The following is a 16,855-nucleotide window of genomic DNA, read 5'->3' on the forward strand; positions in this document are numbered from 1 at the left end:
GTTGAAAAGGAAATACACATCTGGCAGTCATTTTATCTTATTGTTTACCCTCATGCCTCACAACCCATCTAAATGGTCTGTTTAGTAGAAGAAGGAAGGGCAAAATAGATTGCTTCAGGGCTTTGTAAATGAGGGGTTATAGAGATGAGGAACAGTTGCCCATGGCCACTCTCTTTGAATTTTTTGCCATGAGGTGGCTACTTATTAGTATTATTAGAGCTGTCTTTATGCTGTGACTCTCCATTAAGCCTAATTCTGAAGGACCAACATTGTAGGCAGGTGTGATGTTCCCCTCTGGTGTTATGTGGACCGGTGATCTGCTAGGTCACTTCAATCCTTGACTCTGGGAGCCAGCCTTACCCTGCTCTGCTGTGAGAACCCCAACTCCTAGGCTGTTCATGCACAGCCTCTGGCATGTAAGCTGTTCCTTGGATTGTGCAACTGAATGACATTAGACAATATCTCCGGACACAGACACAACCCAGGAACCTCCGTCTTGCAGTTTACGTTTATGTCCACTGGACGTTGCAAGTTTATATGAGTTCGTCAGTTTAACAAAGAAATTGATATGTATCAGGCTTGTTATCCCAAAGGGAGTCTCTGACATGCTTCTGTCAAGGTTCCTTCCCCACTCTGAACTCTAGGGTACAGATGTGGGGACCTGCATGAAAACCTCCTAAGCTTACTTTTACCAGGTACAAATTAATTACAAATTAGGTACAAATTAATTTTACCCTTTGCCCTTGGAATTTCCACTGCCACCACCAAACTTTAACTGGGTTTACTGGGAAACGTAGTTTGGACACGTCTTTCCCCCCAAAATCCTCCCAACCCTTGCACCCCACTTCCTGGGGAAGGTTTGGTAAAAATCCTCACCAATTTGCATCGGTGACCACAGACCCAAACCCTTGGATCTTAGAACAATGAAAAAGCATTCAGTTTTCTTACAAGGAGACTTTTAATAGAAGTAAAGGAATCACTTCTGTAAAATCAGGATGGTAGATACCTTACAGGGTAATTAGATTCAAAACATAGAGAATTCCTCTAGGCAAAACCTTAAGTTAAAAAAAAGACACACAGACAGGAATAGTCATTCTATTCAGCACAACTCTTTTCTTAGCCATTTAAAGAAATCATAATCTAACACATACCTAGTTAGATTACTTACTAGAAGTTCTAAGATTCCATTCCTGTTCTATCCCTGGCAAAAGCAGCATACAGACAGACACAGACCTTTTATTTTTCTCCCTCCTCGCAGCTTTTGAAAGTATCTTGTCTCCTCATTGGTCATTTTGGTCAGGTGCCAGCGAGGTTACCTTTAGCTTCTTAACCCTTTACAGGTAAGAAGATTTTTCCTCTGGCCAGGAGGGATTTTAAAGGGTTTTACGCTTCCCTTTATATTTATGACAGCTTCAAACTAAACGCACTGCTTCAGGTAGAATAAACAAACAGATTTATTAACTACAAAGATGGATTTTAAGTGATTATAAATCAAAGCATAACAAGTTGGATTTGGTCAAATGAAATAAAAGCAAAACGCATTCTAAGCTGATCTTAACACTTTCAGTGCCCTTACAAACTTAGATGCTTCTCACCACAGGCTGGCTGGTTGCCCTTCAGCCAGGCTCTCCCCTTTAATCAGTGCTTCAGTTGCTTGGTGATGATGTCTGTAGATGGAGGTGGAAGAGAGAGGAAGAGCATGGCAAACATCTCTCCCTTTTATCATGTCCTTTCCTCCCTCTTGGCTTTGCCCCCCACTTCAGGGTCAGGTGAACATTACCTCATTGTAGTTCCAAACTGACCAAAGGAAGGGGGGTGACTCACTTGAGAGTCCAACAGATCTGTTGTTGTTGCCTAGGCCAGTGTCCTTTGTTCCTGTGAGAATGGGCTGGATTTGTCCCATACATGCCCTAATGAGGTGTGAACTGCCCCTCTGCTTCTGGAGAGTTTTGCCTGGGCTTGCTTTAAGACAAGAGGACACATTTTTCAGCCTTGTAACTATATACATGAAATTACAACCTATAACATTATTATACCAATGATTACTATAACATTACTATAACAACAATGCTCAGTGCATCATGAGCCTTCTGAAGACACCCAACATGACAAACTTTTCATTATATACCACAAAATCATATTATAAGAATGAACATGGGAGTGCTGGGTGTTTCCCCCAAGGTATAGAATGTCACAGCAGGCAAATATGTTTGTTTTATCTTTGTTACCACTACTTTATCAATTATTTTTGGCTAGGAACTGGGAGTTTAGAGATGAGATGGCAGTTGGAATGATAGGAACATTGGTATCAGAGGTCTATTTGGTTCACAATTGTGTTTCTGCCAGTGGCCAGTATTATGTAGCTAGTATGGCAAATTATTTCCTAACTCTCCTCATGCTCTGAAGTATGAGCATTTTTATGAATTCCAAGCTTTAGAAAAAGTCTTTACTGTTTTAACTCAGGAGGTTCTCATTATCCATGTAACTGTCCAGTCCTTTTAAAAATTCTGCTATGTTCTTGGCCTCACTGGCAACGAGTCCTACATTGCAATTGTAAAAACTTGTTTCCTTCTCTCCGTTTTAAATGTGCTGCCTTTCACTTCCATCAAATGTAGTTTTGTTCTTGAATATACTAATAGATGCTTCTAGTCACCTTATCCACTTTACCTATTCAAGTCATTATTTTGTATGCCTTTATCAGTCTCCTCTTAAATGAGCTGTCTAAATCTTTTCAGTCTCTTTGTATGGAAGTTTTTCTTGTTTTTATTGTCTGTCTCTGAACCTCCTCTATTTCTGATATATACTTTTTTTAGGTAGGATGAGCATAACTGAACAGAGCATTTCAGATGAGCATTTACCATTTATTTTTATAATGGCAAGATATTTTTAGTAGTATTTTCTATCCCACTCTATATACATCCTAACACTTTGTATTTTGACTGCTGCTGCACATTGAGTAGAGGACTTGATTTAGCTCTGTACCATGACAGAGCTGCAGTGGGGGAGGTTTAGATTGGATATTAGGAAAAACTTTTTCACTAAGAGGGTGGTGAAATACTGGAATGCGTTACCTAGGGAGGTGGTAGAATCTCCTTCCTTAGAGGTTTTTAAGGTGAGGCTTGACAAAGCCCTGGCTGGGATGATTTAACTGGGAATTGGTCCTGCTTCGAGCAGGGGGTTGGACTAGATGACCTTCTGGGGTCCCTTCCAACCCTTATATTCTATGATTCTATGATTCTATGACAGGTGTTTTTCTTGAATTGGTATGGTTAATTTACATTTTCTGCATCAATTTTGATGGTTTTGAGGATTTGCTAGATAACATTTTTCAAGGAGATTGGAAGATTGGAATGAGGCATTGAGCATTTCTGTTGTGAGTGGGCTTATTTGTTCTCTGTTGGCATTCATCAGCCAAGAGGGCCAGAGATGTAACACTTCAGAATTTCTTGTTCTTATTTCATGGTATGAGACAGAACCAAATTTATGTGGAGGTTATCTAATGCCACCAGTTTAGAGTTTCTAACTCAGCAATGTCACTAATTATTTGGGTTGATCTTTTTCCTAACAGTACCATGAGAGCTTTTAAGCAGTGCTTGATGTTCAGGTCTAGTATTTTGGAGTGTACATTTGTTATGAATGGCCTAGCTACAATGGGCATGGTTTCGCTTCCACAAGTAAGGCTACACCTTAGTTTCCTTTTTTGGAGAGCTGAGTGGATACAAATCAATGACTTAAAAAAATAAAAACAAGTTTTTAAAATTTAAATCAGATTTTTTTAAGATTACATACAGGTTTATATTTTAAAAATAAACCTGTTTGAAATTGATAACTTATGTTAAGGCCTAAACTTACAGTCTATTACAATCATATAAATTAAATACAAAAAATAATATTAAGTAGTACATATCTTCTGACAACTTTTAAAGAAAGTCAGACCGCTGAGCTGTGGAAGTTAGTGGTTAAGCAACAGGAACCAGAGTTTGTTGAAGTGCTAAACCAGCTTTTGACAGCAGTAGCCTCTTTTTCAGGTATAAATAAAATATTTTCTTAATTTCAGTTTACTCAACTAATTCAGTTTGATGACGAGTTCATTTAAAGTTAAGAAGCCAACTGGGAGTTGAAAGAAAAGGAAAGCTTGTTTTCTTTTTCCAGTCTGTGAATAAAGTATGTTGAGAGGGTGGGATCTACTAGTTCAAAAATCTTGAAGGACAGTCTTGAAGGACCGTCAATAATCATTAACTACAGATTGACTTTGTCTTTGAGATGCTATCACCCTTAAAACTGAATAGATGATTATAACTGATAAGAACACTCTGCCTCACACTAGGCTGACAATCGTTTCAATAGGTGCAAATACACAACATGCACTTCCTACGAGACATCTGCCCATCTCCAGAAGAAAGTACCTACACCTCTGCTTCCTGCTGACTTGCGACGGCTGACACATCTGCTTGCAGAGGCAGTTCGTGTATTCATGTCCAGTGCCAATCCTGGATTAATAATAGAATATTAGGGCCAACACCTATGTCCGTACAGGCTGGCAGCAACTCTGGAATAAGAGAGACAGGCATATGGATGACCCTCAGAAGCCCTAACTTACACCCACCTGTTTGCAACCTAGGGTACAGGGCCAGGACTAGAGTTAACAAGCTGCTTACTGGACTGACCAGAGTGTCTGCCACAGTGCAGAAATTTGGCTTAGCCCAGTCTTCACAGTGTGACTGTGGGGTAGTGATGTAAATGGTCAGGCATGTGGTGTAGGAATTCACAGTTGGGCTGTTGGAGGGTGGACTGCAACATTTTGCTATCCTTGATGATGCAGCAGTTAGATGGCTGAGCAGTCTGATATCAACTTATATGAAAGAAGATTAACTATAGATAATACTCGTTTGTTTAATAAATCAGTTTTAAGTGCAAAACATGTTTTGATAAACTTTTTCCTTATTTATTCAGCATTTAAAAAATTGAAATGCTATTTTTGTACATTTTTAATTGAATTTGAATTTCCATCCAAATAGAGCTTGACACACATCACAGGTAAAAAAAAAAAGTGTGTGTGTGTATAATATAAGTGCATCACTTATCATTTTTTAACATAAAAATTGAGAATTTGAATAAATGTAAGTAAAGCTATATAATTGCATAAATAAATATGTATATATATCTTGGTTAGCAAAAAGGAGCACCAAATTTACTGTGAAGACTGTGTTTAATTGCAGATAACCATGTTTAAATGGTTACCAACTAACAAGGATCAACCTTTCTTAAAGAAAATAACAAAAAAAAACCCACCCCAAATATATTCAAAATGCAGTTAAAACTCATTTTAAATCAAGTTTTCCTGCTTGTTGATTTAAATCATAATTAAAATTGGTTATTTAAGTTACTTTGATTTCAATCAATCCAACCTGTTAGAGATGCTGCAGCCACCATCTTTTAACAACTGTAAGAGTTGTTTATAGGTCTGAATCCTGTGAAGGAAAAACAAAAACTGGTTGGTGAAGGGCTGATCTGGGTGAAGGGGTGAGTGTAGTTTTATTGGCTGACTGGCGTACCTGAATCACATGTTGTGAGGCGATCAGCCATATTCCAGCTTAGCAGAAATGCAGTTGGAAACAAACCTATATAGACTGCAATTTCACCTTTCCTAAAAAGACCAGAGAGCAGTTGCTCAGTCTGAGTTCTTGTGAGATTGTTTAATATTTGCGATTGCCACAGAAGCATAGCAGACCTCGAGTGGTCTTAGACCTCAAGTCTTTAAGTGCATTTGCAGGACAAGATGGAACCACCACAAGAAGCTTAGACAACATACGTTGGGGGCAAGGGACAATATCTAACAAGCTTATTGGCAGCATATTCCCGTAAATATCCTTGTGAGGCCTAATTTACTGGTGTGATTGGGCTGCTTTGTGCTCTTCCAGCAGGGTGGATTTGATTTAAATCACTAGTCAGGAAAACTCAATTTAATCATGGATTTCTACATAAAAGTGCATTCTTGTTGGTTGTTATACCTTAATATATATCCTTCACAACTCAGAGAGAGATGTAGGTTTCATTTTTAGAAAATACACACTATACATTTTTAGAGTGATTCATTTTGAAAACTTTTCAGATTAGTTTTACAGCTATATCAGAAAATGAATGATTGTTTGGTTATTTCATTTACCAAAGGTAATTGAAGCAGATATTTATGAAGTCATTGGGAGGTGAACTATCTCCAATTCAACAGGTTAATCATTAATATTTGGAGGATTTTCTTGCCATGCTCTATTAGGGGAAGAACATCACCAGACAGACATTTAAATTGTTTTATTTAACTAAAACAACATTATGTATTCTGGATTTTTTTCTTCAACAGCAAGCATATAATATTTTTAACGAAACAAGCATATGAATTTTTAAATGTAGTTAAACGTTCAAGTGTTTTAAAATCAGATTTGTTGTTGTAAAAATTGTTTTTAACTAAAATAGTTAAAGTGGTTGTTATGAAGTATTTTGCAATTTCAACAACATTAGCCTTTGTTTCTGGAACACTGAAGTCTTTGCCAAGGAGGTGCATCAAATGAGCACTGCAACCGTATGTTATTAGCTTGGGATTCTCTTCTAAATAATTTCTTCTCATCTTGGATACATTTGCAGCATTGTCTGTCAGCAAGATGTGTACTAAACAAATGAATTTTTTTCCACAGTTTGTTATAGCTTTTACTGCTACTTCTTGTAAGTATTCTGCTGTGTGTGCATTTCCTGATATATCAACTGTTTCTGTAAGGAAGACATTCCCTTCTTCTGTTGTCACACAAGCACATACAACAGGATCATTGTGGACATTGCTCCACCCATCAAGACTCAGGTTAATAATTTCACCCTCTAGACCTTTTGCACACTGCTCAATTTTTCTTTCATACACTTTATCCAGAAATGTGCCTGTGACATCAGCTCTGTTTGGTAGAGTGTATCCTGGTCTTAATGACTGAACCATGTTAATGAAGTGTGGGTTCTCAATCATACGGAAAGGAGAGTTTGTTGCATAAACAAACCGGGCAATTTTTTCATCAATTAACTCTTTTTCTAATCTGCTGGTTCTTATCACAAAGTTGTCAATGGTTGTTTCTGGATGATGGAGATTTTTTTTTCTTTTTGCTACAGGTGATATACTGTGGCTATGTGATATACATAATGTGACTGAAACATTATCATTTGCAGATAACTCTGCAACTATAGAAAATGCTGGTGATCTGGAAGGTGGAGAGTCTTCAGAATCCTGTATGTTGAGGATGGATTCTCCTAAACAAAATACGTCAATGCAGTTATTTAATTATTATTACCATACTGTTCATTTAGTATAACTCTTTGCATTCACTGACACTCGGTACTACTTTAAAGGTGAAATTGTAAAAGGAAGATCTGCCTATTTCAGCTCTTTATTTTTTATCACAACTGCATCTAAAATAGTACTGTAGAATAACAACTATATTTTTTTGCTCAAACATGAGAATTCAAGAATAGTCCAGAAGGAAGAGAGGCAGTCCTTAAGAAAGAAGTATGAAATAAAAAAGTTTACCAACCTGAAGATCGTGCATGTTCAGACATGTTCCTTTCATCATCTTCCTTCCTCTTTAGAAGGAACACTTTTCATGATGTTGTTTCATTCAGGCTACCAAGCCTTGCATTTCTTTGTTGCACTGTTTGCATTTTGCACCCATGCCTGTCTTACCCACAGGTAGAGGAACTTCATTAAAATATTCCCAAACTGGGTCTCTTTTACGGCCTGCTGCCATTATAGGTTTTCCCTTCTAGTGAGAGAATGATATGGTAGATCTCAAATCAATGAAGGCTACACTCAGAAAGACCTCAAGACTTCTGGAATATGCTGTTCAAACAGTTTCACTTTTGTTTCTACTGCCTGTCCCTTCCTTCTCACATTTATCTCCAGACTTCTCTTTGTCCAGATCTCTTCCGCCCCCAACAATCTTCTATTCATTGAACTTTTTGAAACTTTGCACTTTTAGAGAGAGGTAAGGGATTGACTCTGTGTACACAAATTTGCAGAGGGACAATAGGTTGAGGTCTGTTATTTCTCACCTCTATATATTATTTATTTATTTATTTAAAATATTTTTGCTGTTAAGAAGCATGTTATCTCTGGAGACACAAGTCCAGTTTGAGAACTGCAAAACTAAGCGTCTCTGATGGTATCTTCTAGACTGAGCACTGAGTCCCATTGGGTAGATAGAAAGATTAACCTAATTAATCTATACAGAAGCTCCTGAAGTCCCGTAAGATTGGGTCCCTAATCCATGAACTATTGGAACTCATTTACAAAACTTTTCTTAAACATTACATGAATATATTGTCTCATACGATAGCATTAGAATTTATAATCCCCTTTTCATGATATATCTTTGAGCTATAATGTATCTTAATTAAAATTGTCAGGTTTTATCAAAAACATCCGATTTAAATAAAAAAATCCGATTTTTTTAAATGATTGATTTTTATTCAACCTGTCTTCCAGTCACATCTTGTTTAACTCCCTCCAGTATGATGTCTTATGGGTAGGGGATTCTTCTGATGGTATAGAGCCACCCAAGGAGCTTGTGTGTAATCCTGCTTCTGACAATGGGCTTAAGGGTGGTGGCCAGGCAAAAGGAGGTGTGAGCAGTGCTCCCTAGGGTCTGCTTTTAGAATGTCCCATTGGGACTGTGAGGAGCTGTGCCTAAATTAGAGCAGTTTGTATACCAGGGATTGGACAGATCCCTGATTATACCTGGGACACGGGGAAAATAAATGTATTCATGCACCAAGCATAGCTTGGTCAGACCAGAGAATCTGGTCCATTATATCTGGTTTGCCTACAACAGCGTAATTTGAGCTAACAGTTTTAATAAGCTATATGTATTACATAGTTTGGATTTACCAGAAGTGGTGACTCAAATGATTGGATACACTTTTCTATGGTGGTTTTCCTGTAATAATTATAACGGCTGTAGAGAAATTGAGCTCTTGACAGAATATACGCTTATTCCCGTTAATGTCTGGTAAATTAATGTTATAGCACAAATACAAAATGGATAACATTTACAAAAATTAATAACTTGAAGGAATACAAATGCATTCATATTCTGAAATAAACATTGGAAACTGTAATCATTTACTTAAAAGGAGCTGAATTCAAAAGTTTGTTTCCCTGCAAGAGTTGAATATACCACAAGCTCCTACAGCAGTGCAAAGAATACAGAAAAGTATTTTAGTAAGTGCTTGTCATGTCATACCCTTAGACTCCAGTTTTGGTTGTTAAATGAAGGAGGAAGAAGGTATTGGTAGACATGAAAAAAGTTTCAGAGTGGTAGCCGCGTTAGTCTGTATCAGGAAAAAGAACAAGGAGTACTTGTAAGGTGCCACAAGTACTCCTTGTTCTTTTGATAAAAAAAGTTGTAATTTTAACGCTGCATGTATTATTGTCTGCGAAACTTTAAATAATTTTATAAATGGTTTTCAATTAACATTGTATAAAGAGTATTGTAGGTTTAAGAAATAGGAAAAGATTCACTTTTCTTTGCATAGGCTAGATTGAAAAAAGCACACTGAGAAAGTCAGTAAAATGTCACTGTAAACTAGAGTTTCTCAGACTTTTGAAAACTGAGCTCCCACTTCAGGAAAATGAAACCAATTAGGATCTCTTCAACCTCTGTTCAACCCCATCATGTGTTAAGGGTCTACTCATCCGTAATTTATATATCTTGTGCACTCCCCCAGATCCAGCTAATCCTTGGCTCATCCCACACTTTGGCAAATGCTGCTACAAAAGTTAACACTTATTTCTTAAAGCAGTGGTCTCCAAACTTTTGGATCGTGCATCCCCAGGGCCAGCCCTAGGGAAGCAAAAAAAAAGGGCTGCCGCCGGCATGCCGCCAAAGACGGAGCGGGGAGAGCTGGGCTGCCGCTGGCATCTGCCAAAGAATCAAAGGTGCAGGAGCGCTGCTGCAGCCATGCCAGTAGCACTCCTTCTGCGCACCCCTAGGGATGGTCTTGCGCACCCCCTGGGGTGCGTGTGCCCCACTTTGGAGACCACTGTCTTAAAGTAACATGATTGTGAAAGGCAAAGCTTGCAAGATTGAAGATAAATACCAATGAAAGACAGTTCATTACTCAAATCGTCTACTAGGCTGCAATAGTTTAAAATAAGATGTGATCTGATTCATCTGTTGTATTTGGTGTCATAAGAAAATATCTAACTTATGAGTTCATAGTTTCACTTTTATTTCTATGGTTAATATTCAAATGAAGCAGGTTTGTGTGCAGATACTTAGGTCAAAGCTAATCCCTTTTCAATCAACTGATTGTTTCCTTGAACGATATCTTCCTTTCCATCTCTTTTATTCCCAGTATGGTGAAGAAAAGTCAGCTAGGCTCGAGACAGGACTGTATTAGCAATCTTATGAGCCCTTTTATCAGAGCTTCTAAAGTGTCTGTTTTTGTGAAAAACACAATCCTGGAAATTACTTTTCCTTGGTCAATTTTTACTATGTAGCCTAAACATACCAGAGCTAAAACCACAGCATTGGAATCTTGATTAATTAGAAGAAATCTAGGCAGATGATTACAACTGCAGTAATTTACCTACAGTTTAATTTAAAAAGTACTTTAAACTATCGTTTGTTTGGTGGAGAGAATAATAGATAAAAAATAAAATTGGTGGACGGAGGAGGAGTCAGCACCTGAGTGGATGGATTTAAGCATGAACCTGATGCGCTCATGGCAACCTACACCATAGAAAAGATGGGCAGGTGCATTTTGTACCAGCTGGAGCGTGTGCATTGTCTTCATGTGCAGCTTCAGATACAGTGATTTACAATAATAAATACTCCTGGGGGAATTCTGCACCACAGCGCAAGTGCAGAATTAATGTCCCCTCGGTTGACTTCTACTCTTTCCCCACAGAATAACTGATTCACGCAACCCTTCAGGGCAGGGTCCCAAGTGGGTACATCTGGTTTGGGTGTTGGGAGCAGCCGGGGGAGATGTAAATCATTGCCTCAGGGGGCAGGGCTGGGCGTCCATGCAAGACTCTGTCCCACTCGCGCATTATCATGGTGCAGCAGAAGCCGGGGAGGGGCAGGACTGGAGATGCTCCTTTTGTGCACTGGGCTCCAGCTCCTAGATCTGACTGGGTGTGGGGGAGCGGGGATGACACAGGACTTCCTCTTCCCCTGCACGGAGCAGCCAGGGCTAGGTCAGACCCACTCCCAGGAACCTCCTTTGGCTGCAGGAAGTTCTGCAACCCCCCCACTTTCTGCCCCCATTATTCCCCAGCTGTTGGGGGAGGGATCACTGTACGGGGCGCTCCCCTTATCTACCCAACCCCCATGCATCTGAACATCCTGCACACATACACCCCCACTGAACCAGACCCCCTGTACCCAGACCACCCTCCACTGAGCCCCCTGTACCCCGCTGCCGAGCCCCTTCCGCTCCATGTCAACTCCCCCTGCTGAGCTCCACCCCACCTTCGCTTGAACCCCACCTAGAGTCACATTCCCCCTGCACTCGGAACCTGCCAATGAGCCCCTGTGCATCCAGATCCCCCTCTTCACTTGGCCCACCACCGAGCTGCCCACACCCAGATTGCCCCACAATGAACCCTCTCACCCCATACCTGAATCCCCCTTCCACACCTGGATGGGGGGGCACGGATGGCATGCATGTGAGACACTGTCCCTCTTGCTTTCTATCGCAGTACACCTGGTGCAGAGTGGAGGGCCCCGGGATGTTTCTGGGGCAGGCCTCGCTCTTGCGCTGTGTCAGGGTTGGGTGCAGCCTCCCCACCAACTCTGTGTCCCCTGGGCAAACATTGGGGGTGGGAGGGCTGCAGAGTGATCCCCCACCTCCATGCAGCCAGTGGCCTCTGCTTGCCATTGCTGTGCTGGAGCCTGCATTCCTTTTGCCCTCTTAATCTATTGTATTAAAGAATTTCAATTCTTCTCCACTGCCTGTACAGTGACACGTAAGGACTACACTAGATATTAGCCATGCCTTTCATGAAGGCCCCAGTCTGGCAAAGCACTGATTTTACGTGCTTTATGCACATAATTAAGGACTGTGCCAGATCATGGCCTAACTTCACTCCTAAGGATGTGCTGCCCTTTAGGGTATGTCTGCACAGCAAAGAAGAACCCGCAGCTGGCTGATGCCAGCCAACTCACGCTCACAGCATATCCCTGCAGCTCCTAGGTGGAGGGGCTAGGGGGCTCCATGCTGCCCACGCCCGCAGGTGCCACCTGTGCAGCTCCCATTGGCTGCGGTTTCCTGCCAATGGAAGCTGTGGAGCCAGCACTTGTGGTGGGAGAAGCGCACGGAGCTCCCCTGGCTGCCCCTCCCCTAGGAGCTACAGGGTCACGCCTGTTGGAGCTGGGTAGGGAGCCTGCCAACCCTCCATCCCCCAGCACCAGCACTGGTCCCAGGTCGCATGCCGCTGCCCCTCCCCCCCAGTGCCAGCAGGGGTCCTGGGCCATGCGCTGCCACCCATCTTCCCCCCAGCACCTGCAGTGCCCCAACTCAAGTTTTAGTTAGAGGTATATAGTAAAAGTCATGGACAGGTCACGGGCCGTGAATTTTTGTTTACTGCCCGTGACCTGTCCATGACTTTTATTAAAAATACCCGTGACTAAAATGTAGCCTTACTTATGAGACCATGTCTAACCCCACAGCAGCCCCACACGGTCTGTCTCCCCATATCTTGACCTGACCCGACAGATGCTGTGAAGAAGGCAGGCTGTTTCTCTTTCCTATCTTAGCTGGGGCTGGCAGGAGCGGCTGCTGTGTTTTAGCACCACAGTGCCCCTCTGGTGGGCAAAAGATGGAATTGCAGTAACTTTACAGTAGTTGCTATTTTCTGGGGGGAAAAAATTAAAAATGTGCGTTCAGTGGCACAGAATTCCCCCAGGAGTAAAACTGTGAAACTGGCTTGTGTGTCTTATGTGTAAAATACTTGGCCTATGCAAATAGCAGGGTGAAGCAGGGTATCAAGAGGGAATTGTTAGCTACAGGTTACCCACCATCCCAAACAAGACAAGCTAACAAGTAAAAAACCAAGGCCACAAAAACAGATCAGTATGGTTAAAAACAACGAATGGAAGCAATGGGCTGACGGAAGTAAACAGATTAAAGTAAATTTTATCAGGATAAGCAAAAATATATTAGTCTAGGTTATATGCAGTGTAGCTGTCACCATGTCTGTTAGTTCAGGTTTAGTTATTGTGATTTGTGCATGAGAATGCTTTAACTAGAGATTTAGAATACATAGGCACTCAGATGAGGTCACTTGATAAACTGAATCTGCACAGTTTCAAAATGGGATGACAGACAGATAATTAACAATGAGAATGGAGAAGATGAAGGGTTGAACGTAGCAGAGAACAGAGACATGAAAGAGTCACCCTGTTTCCAAGCGAGGTAACATGATCAATTACTTTTCTTGCCATATCTGTTTTTGCATGTATATGTAATTCTTAGGTGATAACAGCATTGTCTTAAAATGTACATAATAAAGGCTAAAAGAAACTGTTTAAGACTAAATTGAGATAGATCTAGTTTTTCATACAACAAAGTGTGTATAAAAAAAACAAAAAACAAACAAACCCAAAAGCCACACAAATATTTCAGCTTTTCAGAGAGACAGTTTTGTAAAATATTGGAGGAAAAGAAGTTACCTAGAAGGTAAAGCAGAGGTTCTCCAACTGGGGGCAGGGAGGTGCGGAATGTATTCTGGAGGTGAGGGAGTAAGAAGCTTTAGGGGGAAAAAATTACTATGCACATTCAGAGCTGGGAGGCTAGAGAGCGGTGGCTGCTGGCTGGGCACCCAGCTCTGAAGGCAGTGCTGCTGTCAGCAGCAGCAGAGAAGAAAGGGTGGCATGGCAATACTATAACATACCCCCTTTACTTCTCTGCTGTTGTTGGCAGCTGCCCTGCCTTTAGAGCTGGGCTCCTGGTCAGGCACCTCTGCTCTGCCTGCAGCACTGGGTGGCTGGAGAGCGGCAGTTGCTGTCTGGGTACCTGGTGGGGGACGTAAACTACTACAGACACGAAGAAGGGAGTGCGATCAAAGACGTTTGAGAACCATTGCTATAGCATATTGATCGGAGCCTATAACTTAAGAATGTTGTAACTAGTCTCGATAACTTTATTCTGCTTTGGTGCTTAGTATTTTGGTAGTTATCCTCAATAACAGGACCTATTTATAATAATTCCCCTGTGATTGAAAGTGAATCCAATGGATTGAGAATACTTTAATGTGATTTAAAGGATTTTTGCACTATTGCCCCAGCCAGGCTTTAAGTCACTCTGAGGCTCCTCCAGTCCTGGAGCTGTCTGGATGCTTGTACTGTCTGACATAATTTAGAAGAGTGAAGTCTGCTCTAGCCTATAGTGGCTGCCACTAGACCCAAGGAGCAGTTATAATTGCTGGGGTTTGGGGGGAGAAGTCCAACCATGACCCTTTTTTCTTGTCTGTGCACACTGCATAGAGATCTTCAGGAAGCAGGAAGAGGCGCAAATTCTATTGTATGTAGGTTCTTATACTTCCATCATTACTGTAGAATCTGAGCAGTTTCCGTTAGTGCAGTGGTTCCCAAACTTTAACAACCTGTGAATGCCTTTCACTAAAATGTCAAGTCTTGCGAATCCCCTCCTAAAAACGAATATTTCCAGGGATTTTCTCCTTTACCTGCGTATAAATTATAAAAGCAGTGATCTTGGAAATATAAAATTTGTTTTTGTGATATGCTTATTACACACTATTTATTATTTATCATTACAGTATTTTTATTACATTATGAAAACAGCAACACTCTTCCAAGATCTCACTTTCATAGCTTGTATCACTTTGAATAAACCTGTTATAAGACAAGGCTCCTATATTTCATCAAGGAGTATCAGATGTGAAACAGCATGGAGGTATTTAAAAAGCCAACTCAAAAAGTTCCTCCTACACAAGCATTGAGGTCTTGAGCAGTCCAGGCAAACAACGCACGTTACAACAAAGCTTAAACTTGTTGTTTATAATAATTTTAAAAACAATACTAGCTGCCTATTTAATTTTAAAAACAGCAAAAAATATCCATCTCCCTTTCCATTTCTTATAAGGAGTTTTGAAGTTTAAATCTCCTCAGTGTGATAGATATGCTTGCTTTGATCTGCTTAGCTCTTGGAAGTCCAGGGGCTCCAGGCTGCTGGCCCCATGCTGCTCAGAGTTCCTAGGGACAGCTCTGTCCACCATTAGGGAGTTTTCCCCTGGGAACCCCCTGTAACATTTCGCAAACCCTGAGGGGTTCACGAACCCCAGTTTGGGAACCACTGCATTAGTGCATTAAGCAGTGTGACTAACCTGATCACGTGGTTTGTTCCTCTCTCATCCTCTCCACAGGGAGGAAATTGTGTGGGCAGTGAAGTTTTTGTTTTGCTAGAATTTAGGTTTTAGTTTTTTAAAATATACACAGTGTTACATCTTAGAGAAGGTTGAAGAAGTGCAATTTGCACTTGGAGCAGAATATGGTGATGTTTGATGGTCCATAGTTCTCGTGGGAGTTTGTTCCACAGTATCAGACCAGCCCCTGAGAAAAATATGCCTTCTGCATGGATGGGCTTTATACACAGGACTCTCTACAGTGGCTCTTTGTCATATGAAAATGCCTGTATGAAGTAAAGAAGTGAGAAGCAGCTCAACTGAATAGGAGAATTAGGCCCATAGTCTTGAGTTTAATTTTAAAGGAAAAGATATTTCCTTACTTATGGGCAAACATCTGAAGTTTTAGCCTGAGTACATTATTCCCCACTGGAGGTCACTATTTCAACTCATGGTTTCCCATTATAAATCTCAGCTTTGTGTGTAAAATGTATATACAAGATGTGTTTATTGTCCGTGTATATATAAATCATCTTAAAGTTAGTTCTCCAGGAGAAAGTGGGTTTTCTGTTTTCTCCATTTTTTAATAAACAAATCTTTGATGTGTCCATAATGACACTTATAGATACAAAGGTTTTTAAAAGAAATGATCATATTTATATGTAATCCTAGTTACTGTTGACATGACCTATTAATGTTAAAAATAAAAAATACAACCCTCCCCCCTTCCAGAAAAAACTCCCAAACAAACAGTAGCCATGCCACTATGGCGTTTTAACAAGTATCATGGGTAAGGAAGACTGTTACGCATTTCCAACAAATAATTCCTTTCTTGTTAGATTTGAGGCTCTGAGTGGTGATTTATTTTATTTATATTTTCCTATGTTCATTTTTAAGATAGGACATTTCATAAAGTGATTTTTCTTAATTTAGTTCTACAGTAATTAACCAATAAAAAACCTGGAAGAAAAGACACAACAATTAAAGCTGTCGTCTCTAAATTATTAAAGCTGTATAACCTATTCAATATTTCTAAACAAAAAACATTCTCTAATAGCCTTAAATCATAAGTATCTAAAAATAACAGCTTTCCTATATTAAATTAGCGCCAGACTATGTTTGAACATGAATAGAAATGTTGGAGAAGAGTAATCTTTGCAATCTACCTCCCTTTTTATGTACATTAATGCTCAAGAAGAAGAATCCTGATCCAAATAAAATCAGTGCTGTTTCTTGCACTTGGTAAGTTGTATAGATGAAGTAAATCTTGGTATATAGCATGAGTTCATCTGGGATCAATTATTAAAAATGATTGAGATCTTCCTCAACCTAGATTTTCCCCCCACCCCCAAAAGTATGGATAATTTTTAAACATAATAGAGTTCAAGGTTGTGGTAAGAGGGGGAAGGATATACAAGAGGAAGTAATAGCAAAATGGGAAAGATTTTTTTTGAG

The 16,855-nt window shown here is 40.2% G+C and overlaps 1 protein-coding gene across 9 annotated transcripts in view; it reads left to right on the forward strand.

Annotated features, from left to right (window-relative positions):
* Nucleotides 1–16,855, forward strand: part of DOCK3 (dedicator of cytokinesis 3) — a 609,762-nt gene that overhangs the window by 81,371 nt on the left and 511,536 nt on the right. The gene's annotated exons all lie outside the window — the stretch shown is intronic.

This window comes from Caretta caretta, chromosome 7 (assembly GCF_965140235.1).
Source record: "Caretta caretta isolate rCarCar2 chromosome 7, rCarCar1.hap1, whole genome shotgun sequence".
NCBI classification, from domain to species: domain Eukaryota; kingdom Metazoa; phylum Chordata; order Testudines; family Cheloniidae; genus Caretta; species Caretta caretta.